General features: G+C 38.9%; 1 non-coding gene across 1 annotated transcript; it reads left to right on the forward strand.

Moving 5' to 3' along the window:
* The first annotated feature begins 1220 nt into the window (after positions 1-1220).
* On the forward strand, positions 1221-1348 carry LOC139182845 (small nucleolar RNA SNORA44). The gene has a single exon (XR_011566414.1). It is a non-coding gene; the product is annotated as a small nucleolar RNA SNORA44 (small nucleolar RNA).
* The last annotated feature ends 9095 nt before the right edge of the window (positions 1349-10443 follow it).

The following is a 10443-nucleotide window of genomic DNA, read 5'->3' on the forward strand; positions in this document are numbered from 1 at the left end:
AGGTACCATTTCACACCAGTCAGAATGGCTGCAATCCAAAAGTCTACAAGCAATAAATGCTGGAGAGGGTGTGGAGAAAAGGGAACCCTCTTACACTGTTGATGGGAATGCAGACTAGTACAGCCACTATGGAGAACAGTGTGGAGATTCCTTAAAAAACTGGAAATAGAACTGCCTTATGACCCAGCAATCCCACTGCTGGGCAGACACACTGAGGAAACCAGAATTGAAAGAGACACGTGTACCCCGATGTTCATTGCAGCACTGTTTATAATAGCCAGGACATGGAAGCAACCTAGATGTCCATCAGCAGATGAATGGATAAGTAAGCCGTGGTGCATATACACAATGGAGTATTACTCAGCCATTAAAAAGAATACATTTGAATCAGCTCTAATGAGGTGGATGAAACTGGAGCCTATTATAGAGTGAAGCAAGCCAGAAAGAAAAACACCAATATAGTATACTAATGCATATATATGGAATTTAGAAAGATGGTAATAATAACCCTGTATACGAGACAGCAAAAGAGACACTGATGTATAGAACAGTCTTTTGGACTCTGTGGGAGAGGGAGAGGGAGAGGGTGGGATGATTTGGGAGAATAGCATTAAAACATGTATAATATCATATATGAAATGAGTCGCCAGTCCAGATTCAATGCACGATACTGGATGCTTGGGGCTGGTGCACTGGGATGACCCAGAGGGATGGTACGGGGAAGGAGGAGTGAGGAGGGTTCAGGATGGGGAACATGTGTATACCTGTGGCAGATTCAAGTTGATATATGGCAAAACCAATACAATATTGTAAAGTTAAAAAATTAAAAAAAAAAAAAACCAGGCTTTCTGTACCATTGGGCCTTCTCAACTGCAATGAAGAGTCCAGGGATAAAAAAAATCAGGATCAGCCTTGATAGAGAAGCCCATCATTTATACCAACTTAAGGGCTTCCCTGGTAGCTTAGTCATAAAGAACACACCTGCCAATGCAGGAGACATAAGAGACGTGGGTTTGATCTTTGGGTCAGGAAGATTCCCTGGAGGAGGGCGTGGCAACCCACTTCAGTATTCTTGCCTGGAGAATCCCATGGTCAGAGGAGTCTGGTGGGCTACAATCCATGAGGTCACAAAGAGTTGGACACGATCGAAGTGACCTAGTGCATGTACTACATATAGGAAGACATGGTTTTCTTCTCCATGGCCAGTCCTATCATAGAGACCTTTCCATTCCAAGGGCTGTGGCTTGTTGTGGCCATGGGATCTCCCACTGCATGCAAGAACTTGGAAAGACATTGACAGCACAGGTCAGCATAATACCTGAAGCTGCCACTCACCTTTCCTATAATATATTAAAAAAAAAAAACTTTTCAACTCACTTGCACCAATGTCAGGCACTGAAACAGTAAAAACAAGAGGGTAGTGACTCTAGAATGAAATAAAGGAAAGGGGGTATTATCTGGCCTTTGGGAACAGCAAGTCTAGAACATCCCAGTTAGAAGTAGGATCAAGAGGACCCTGAGCTTTCCTGGTGGCTCAACTGGTAAAGAATCCACCTGTAGTGCGGGAGATCTGAGTTTGATCCCAGGGTTGGGAAGATCCCCTGGAGAAGGGAAAGGCTACCCACTCCAGTATTCTGGCCTGGAGAATTCCATGGACTGTACAGGTCATGGGGTCGCAAAGAATCAGACATGACTGAGCGGCTTTCACTTTCACTACAGGAATGAGAGTGAGGAGCATTCTAAATGGCCTTGGGAAGTGGTTGGTGGGCATTTGGGACAGGGGAGTTTCCTTCAGAACTTTCTAGACATGTATACCTGAAAGGAGAAGTTGGGTTTTATTTTGTTGTTTTTTGGCTGCACTCTGTGGCTTGCAAGATCTTAGTTCCCCATCCAGGGATTGAACCTATGCCCTAGGCAGTCAAAGCAGAGTCTTAACAACTGCACCGCCAGGGAAATCGCAGGAAAAGTTAATGATACATCAATTAGAGATGTCAGGCCTTGGGTTCTTGTGCTGCTACATGTGTATGGTGGATGCAGAGTTAACAATTTTTCTCCAATAGCTGTCAAACCAGCTAGAAATGTAACATGGGACTCCAACAAGGATTATCTAAAGATGCAGGTAAAGGCTTTGCTTTAGGACGCAATGTTATATTACATGTTCATTTTATGAACCTCTTTCTCATTTTCTCCTTGGTATGCTTTCTTTTTTAGGGGATAAATCTTCTCTAGAGATGGTTAAAGTAATTTCTCTCCTTAATGCTACAATCAAAAGGCTCTAATTTCTGGGCCAGGGAACTGTAATTAAAGTGGTACTGTCTTATGATAAACTGAAAGTGAAGTTGCTTAGTTGTGTTCGATTCTTTGCAACCCCATGGACTGTAGCCTATCAGGCTCCTCAGTTCATGGAATTTTCCAGGCAAGAGTACTGGAGAGGGTTGCCATTTCCTTCTCCATGGGATCTTCCCAACCCAGGGATCGAACCCAGGTCTCCCACATTGCAGGCAGACACTTTACTGTCTGAGCCACCATGATTCCTTAAATAATAGAAAAGCTCCATGATTGTCATATTCCAATAAATTATTGAATCTTGGAGAAACACAATCAAGTCAAAAAAATAAAACCATGTGATGATAAGGTTTGGCTTTTTTCATTAACCAATATCCAATGTAAGCACAAAATAATTCAACCAACATCATAGTATTTTTATGTTATTTAATTATTGCAATAGTAATTTTCTATTTTTCATAACATGTACAGATTCCACAGTGTTATGGATTAAACAGTCTTCTGTCTAAAAAGCATTTATATTACTGTTTATAAAAAAGAGTTACTAATAAGTTTAAACAATTAACATACTGGTTACATTAAATTTTGAAATACAACTGAGAATTGTCATTGCTTTTACCTAGTGAAGCGGACCCTTCCTCCTTATCATCTTTTCTCTTCTCTTCCTCTTCTTTTTTCAATTTGTTGTGTCTTTGTGTTTGAAGGCCTCTGATATATAGGAGAGAAAGTCTCTTGCTCCACAAACATACCTTGAAATTGGATTCTTGCTGAAAAATGGACCTTGTTTCACAAATGATATTTGGATCCAATGGCAGGATGTGTTTAAGTATTTTGTTTCAAAATTTTGATTGAAAATGAAAGATTCTCTATAAAATAATACATTTTCTTGGCACAGCTAAACACCTGGATTCTGAACAGATTGAATCCATGCCTTAAGTTAAAAAAATTAGTTTTGTGCTTTTCTGTCAAAAATATGAAAGAAGTTCAGTAAGTGGATTGCACATAAGCAGTCTCTGTCTGGGGAAAACCCAAACAGATGGTATTTGAAGTATTTGTTAGTAAGACATACAATAGCAATCCAAAGATGAATAAAAGATTTCCTAAAATTATTCAAAACAACCACAATAGAGTATTCAAAAGATGGTTTTTTTAGACACTTTTTGTTATTTCCAAAGAACTTTTATGACAACCTCAAAGGTCCTCTGACCAAGTCATCCAATTTCTGAATATTTTTCTAAGGATATATAAATTGTCAAGTACACAAAGTTACAATGTACCACACAATATGGTTTAATAGAAAAAATTGAAAAGCAGTTTAAATATTTAAAAGTAGAGGATTACTACATAAATTATGATAATTCAGTAGAAGCATAGACAATTATGTAGCTACATAGTTGAAATTATTAATGTGAAATCAACATTTTATATATTAATAAATGAAATTATATTTTACTTATTAATAATTAAAATAAAAATGTGCCATAGAACTGTAGTGTATTATCCAAATTGTATTTGAAACTCACATATAAGGAGTCCCCTGTATATACACAAGTGGAAAAACACCTGGGAAAATAAACCCTGAAATAAATATAACAAAAAATATCCTTCTTGATCTCCTTTTCTCTTTTTTATTACTGAGTAATATTTGACAGGTCACTTACATATTACCTTTTTCTTTTTACAAAGAGATTGCATGCATGTGTGCTTCGTAGCTTTAGTTGTGTCCAACTGTTTGTGACCCCGTGGACTGTAGCCCACCAGGCTCCTCCGTCCATGTGATTCTCCAGGCAAGAATACTGGAATAGGTTGTCATGTCCTCTTCCAAGAAATCTGCCTGGCCCAGGGATTGAACCCACATTTCCTGCATTACAAGCAGATTTTTTTTTTTTTTACCACTGAATCACCGGATAAGCCCACAAAGAGATTAAACTTCATCATTCTTTTTACAAACCCACAGATATAAAGCATTAACATACGTAAAGCAATGATCACTTATGGGAAAAGCATGACCAGTAGGATTTTCTACTCTCATTACTGGTAAGATACAACTGTGTACATTCTGTAATTAAACAGAAAATGTATATTTAAGAAATACACTATTTTTAAGAGCAGTTTTAGGTTCACAACAAAATAGGAGGAAGGTAGAGCTTTGTCATATGCCCACTCTCCTCACACATGATAGCCTCCTGAAACTATCAATACCAATCAGGAAGTGGTACATCTGTTATAGCTAATGAATCTGCATTGACACATCATAACCACCCAAAAGTCTGAGTGAATTTCGGGAGTTGGTAGTGGACAGGGAGGCCTGGCGTGCTGCGATTCATGGGGTCGCAAAGAGTCAGACACAACTGAGCGACTGAACTGAACTGAACTGAACTGAACCACCCAAAGTCCATAGCTTACCTCAGAGTTAACTCTTGGTGGTGTATATTCTACGGGTTTGGACAAATGTATAATGACACATATTAATCATAACAACATGCAAAATATTTTCACTGACTTAAAAATCCTCTGTGTTCTGCCTGTTCATCCTACCTCCACTCCATCCCCAGCAAACTCTATTATAATTTTTTTATCATCTCTGTAGCTTTCCCCTTTCTAGAATGCCATATAGTTGGACTCAGATACAATACCATTATGCAAAGAGGTTCTAGAATATCATATAACTAGAATCAAGCAGTATGTAGCCTTTTCAGATTGGCTTCTGGCACTTAGTAACATGCATTTAAGCTTTCTATCTTATCAGATCAGATCAGATCAGATCAGTCGCTCAGTCGTGTCTGACTCTTTGCGACCCCATGAATCACAGCATGCCAGGCCTCCCGGAGTTCACGGAGACTCACATCCATCGAGTCAGTGATGCCATCCAGCCATCTCATCCTCTGTCGTCCCCTTCTCCTCTTGCCCCCAATCCCTCCCAGCATCAGAGTCCTTTCCAATGAGTCAACTCTTCGCATGAGGTAGCCAAAGTACTAGAGTTTCAGCTTTAGCATCAGTCCTTCCAAAGAAATACCAGGGCTGATCTCCTTCAGAATGGACTGGTTGGATCTCCTTGCAGTCCAAGGGACTCTCAAGAGTCTTCTCCAACACCACAGTTCAAAAACATCAATTCTTCGGCGCTCAGCATTCTTCACAGTCCAACTCTCACATCCATACATGACCACAGGAAAAACCATAGCCTTGACTAGACAGACCTTTATTGGCAAAGTAATGTCTCTGCTTTTCAATATGCTATCTAGGTTGGTCATAACTTTCCTTCCAAGGAGGAAGTGTCTTTTAATTTCATGGCTGCAGTCACCATCTGCAGTGATTTTGGAGCCCCAAAAAATAAAGTCTGACACTGTTTCCACTGTTTCCCCATCTATTTCCCATGAAGTGATGGGACCGGATGCCATGATCTTCGTTTTCTGAATGTTGAGCTTTAAGCCAACTTCTTCACTCTCCACTTTCACTTTCATCAAGAGGCTTTTGAGCTCCTCTTCACTTTCTGCCAGAAGGGTGGTGTCATCTGCATATCTGAGGTTATTGATATTTCTCCCGGCAATCTTGATTCCAGCTTGTGTTTCTTCCAGTCCAGCGTTTCTCATGATGTACTCTGCATATAAGTTAAATAAACAGGGTGACAATATACAGCCTTGACGAACTCCTTTTCCTATTTGGAGAATTCCTTTTCCTATTTGGAACCAGTCTGTTGTTCCATGTCCAGTTCTAATTGTTGCTTCCTGACCTGCATATAAGTTTTTCAAGAGGCAGGTCAGGTGGTCTGGTATTCCCATCTCTTGAAGAATTTCCCACAGTTTATTGTGATCCACACAGTCAAAGGCTTTGGCATAGTCAATAAAGCAGAAATAGATGTTTTTCTGGAATTCTCTTGCTTTTACCATGATCCAGCGGATGTTGGCAATTTGATCTCTGGTTCCTCTGCTTTTTCTAAAACCAGCTTGAACATCAGGAAGTTCACGGTTCATATATTGCTGAAGCCTGGCTTAGAGAATTTTGAGCATTACTTTACTAGCATGTGAGATGAGTGCAATTGTGCGGTAGTTTGAGCATTCTTTGGCATTGCCTTTCTTTGGGATTGGAATGAAAACTGACCTTTTCCAGTCCTGTGGCCACTGCTGAGTTTTCCAAATTTGCTGGCATATTGAGTGCAGCACTTTCACAGCATCATCTTTCAGGATTTGGAATAGCTCAACTGGAATTCTATCACCTCCACTAGCTTTGTTCGTAGTGATGCTTTCTAAGGCCCACTTGACTTCACATTCCAGGATGTCTGGCTCTAGGTCAGTGATCACACCATCTTGATTATCTGGGTCGTGAAGATCTTTTTTGTACAGTTCTCCTGTGTATTCTTGCCATCTATCTTATCAATTGGGCTCATTTCCTTTCAGTGCTGAATGATATTCCATTGTATGTACCATGGTTTATTTATCCATTCATCTACTGAGGGACATCTTGGTTACTTCCAAACTTTGGCAATTGTGAATCAAGCTACCATAAACACCCATATGCAGGTTTTTGTGTGAACCTAAGTTTTCATCTCCTTCAGGTAAATACCAAGGAGCAAGATTTCTGGATAGTATAAGAGTATGTTTAGTTTTGGGAAACCTTCAGACTGACTTTGAAAGTAGCTTTATCATTTTGCATTCCTACCAACAAAATATAAGTTCCTATTGATTCACATCCTTGTCAGCATTCAGTATTGTTAATGTTCCACTTTTGGCCATTTTAATAGGTGTGTAGTGGTATCTCATTATTACTTTAATTTCACCTTATCCCTGGTGTTATATGATGCAGAACATATTTTTTCATATGCTGATGTGCCATCTGTAGATCTTCTTTGGTGAGGGATTTGTTAAGGTCTTTGTCCCAGTTTTTAATCAGATTGCTGCTTTTTTGTGTGTCAAGTTTCCAGGGTTCTTTGTGTATTTGGGTAAATCCTTTATCAAATGTATTTTTTACAAACATTTTCTCCCAGAGTGTGGCTTGTCTTCTAATTCTCTTCACATGGTCTTTTATAGAGCTGAAGTTTTTAATATTAATGAAATCCAGATTAGTATTTATTTCATAGATCATGTCTAACTCTATTCCAGTGATCTATTTGTCTGACTTTTCCCCAGGACCACACTGTCTTGATAACTATGTGAAAGCCACTCAGTATACTGTTTCCAACTCTGCGACCCCATGGACTATACAGTCCATGGAATTCACTAGGCCAGAATGCTGGAGTGGGTAGCCTTTCCATTCTCCGGGGGATCTTTGCAACCCAGGGATTGAACCCAGGTCTCCCACATTGCATTGTTAACTGTAGCATTATAATAAGTCTTGAAGTTTGGTAGTTTCAGTTCCCTCACTTTGTTCTTTTGCTTCAATATCGTGTTGGCTATTCTGGGTCTTTTGCCTCTCCTTTAGAATCAATTTGTCAATATTCATATAATAACTCACTAGGATTTTGATTGGAATTGCATGGAGTCTTCAACCTGAAGAACTGACTGCTTGACGATATTGAGTCTTCTATCCAAGAACATGGACTATCTTTCCACTTATTTAGTCATTCTTTGATTTTGTTCATCAGAGTTGTATAGTTTTCCTCAATAGATCATGTACATATTTTTTTGGAGTTGTATCTAAGAATTTCACCTTTTTGAGATCCTCATATAAATGGTATTGTGGTTTTAATTTCAAATTCTTAATAATGATTAATTACTTAATTCATTGCTGTTATATAGAAATGCAGTTGGCGTTGTGTATTAACCTTGTATCTTACAACCATGCTTTAATCACTTATTTATTAGTTTCAGAAGTTCTTGGTGACCCCCCTCCCTAGATTTTCTAAATAAACAATCATGTAATACCCAGCAGGGAAAGTTTTATGTCTTTCTTCCCAATCTGCATACTTTTTATTTCCTCTTTTTTCCCCCTTATTGCATTAACAAGGGTTCTAGTACACTGTTTAAAAGGACTGATGAGAGGGAACATCTTTGCCTTGTACTTGAACTTAGTGAGAAAGCTTTGAATTTCTGACCATTGAGCAGGACGTTAACTGTAGGTTTTTGTAGATGGGCTTTATCAAGTTGAGGATATTGCTCTCTGATTCTAGTGTACTGAGAATTCTTTTACCTTGAGTAACTATTATGCATCTGTTGGAATAATCATGTGATTTCCCTTTTTTAATCTGTTGATTAGATACATTACTTAGAAGAAATGGAGTAGCCCTCATAGTCAACAAAAGAGTTCAAAATGCAATACTTGGATGCAATCTCAAAAATGACAGAATGATCTCTGTTTGTTTCCAAGGCAAATCATTCAATATCACAGTAATCCAAGTCTATGCCCCAACCAGTAATGCTGAAGAAGCTGAAGTGGAACAGTTCTATGAAGAGCTACAAGACCTTCTAGAACTAATTCCCCCCAAGAAATGTCCTTTTCATTATATGGGACTGGAATGCAAAAGTAGGAAGTTAAAAGATACCTGGAGTAACAGACAAATTTGGCCATGGAGTACAAAACAAAGCAGGTAAAAGTCTAATAGAGTTTTGCCAAGAGAATGTACTGGTCATAGCAAACACTCTTCCAACAACAGAAGAGAAAACTCTACACATGGACATCACCAGATGGTCAATACTGAAATCAGATTGATTATATTCTTTGCAGCCAAAGATGGAGAAGCTCTATACAGTCAGCAAAAACAAGACCGGAAGCTGAATGTGGCTCAGATGATGAACTCCTTATTGCCAAATTCAGACTTAAATTGAAGAAAGCAGGGAAAACCACTAGACCATTCAGGTATGACCTAAATCAAATCCTTTACAATTGTACAGTGGAAGTGACAAATAGATTCAATGGATTAGATCTGATAGACAAAGTGCCTGAAGAACTATGGATGGAGGTTTGTGACATTGTACAGAAGGCAGGGATCAAAGCCAAAATGGTTGTCTGAGGAGGCCTTACAAATTGCTGAGAAAAGAAGAGAAGCTAAAGGCAAAGGAGAAAAGGAAAGATATACTCATTTGAATGCAGAGTTCCAAAGAATAGCAAGGAGAGATAAGAAAGCATTCCTCAGTAATCAATGCAAAGAAATAGAGGCAAACAATAGAATGGGAAAGACTAGAGATCTCTTCAAGAAAATCAGAGATACCAAAGGAACATTTCATTCAAAGACGGGCACATTAAAGGACAGAAATTGTATGGACCTAACAAAAGCAGAAGATATTAAGAAGAGGTGACAACAATACACAGGAGAACTATATGAAAAAAATCTTCATGATACAGATGACCACAATGGTGTGATTACTCACCTAGAGCCAGACATCCTGGAATGCAAAGTCAAGTGGGCCTTAGGAAGCATTACTATAAACAATGCTAGTGGAGGTGATGGAATTCCATTTGAGCTATCTCAAATCCTAAAAGACGATGCTGTGAAAGCACTGCACTCAATATGCTGGCAAATTTGGAAAACTCGGCAGTTGTCACAGGACTGGAAACCGTCAGTTTTCATTCCAATCCCAAATAAAGGCAATGCCCAAAAATGTTTAAACTCCCACATAGTTGCACTCATCCCACATGCTAGCAAAGTAATACTCAAAATCCTCCAAGCCAGGCTTCCACAGAACGTGAACTGTGAACTTCCAGATGTTCAAGCTGGATTTAGAAAAAGCAGAGGAACCAGAGGTCAAATTGCCAACATCTGTTGGATCATAGAAAAAGCAAGACAATTCCAGAAAAACATCTACTTCTGCTTTATTGACTATGCCAAAGCCTTTGACTGTGTGGATTACAATAAACTGTGGAATATTCTGAAAGAGATGGGAATACCAGATCAGCTTACCTATCTCCTGAAAAATCTGTATGCAGGTCAAGAAGCAACAGTTAAAACTGGGCATGAAACAACAAACTGGTTCCAAATTGGGAAAGGAGTACATCAAGGCTGCATATTGCCACCCTGCTTATTTAACTTATATGCAGAGTTCATCATGCGAAATGCTGGACTGGATGAAGCACAAGCTGGAATCAAGATGGCCGGGAGATATATCAATTATCTCAGATATGCAGAAGATACCACCCTTTTGGCGGAAAGAAAAGAGGAACTAAAGAGCCTCTTGATAAAAGTGAAAAAGTTGGCTTAAAACTCAACATTCAGAAAACTAAGATCAT

This window comes from Bos indicus, chromosome 4 (genome assembly GCF_029378745.1).
Source record: "Bos indicus isolate NIAB-ARS_2022 breed Sahiwal x Tharparkar chromosome 4, NIAB-ARS_B.indTharparkar_mat_pri_1.0, whole genome shotgun sequence".
Classification (NCBI taxonomy): Eukaryota; Metazoa; Chordata; class Mammalia; order Artiodactyla; family Bovidae; genus Bos; species Bos indicus.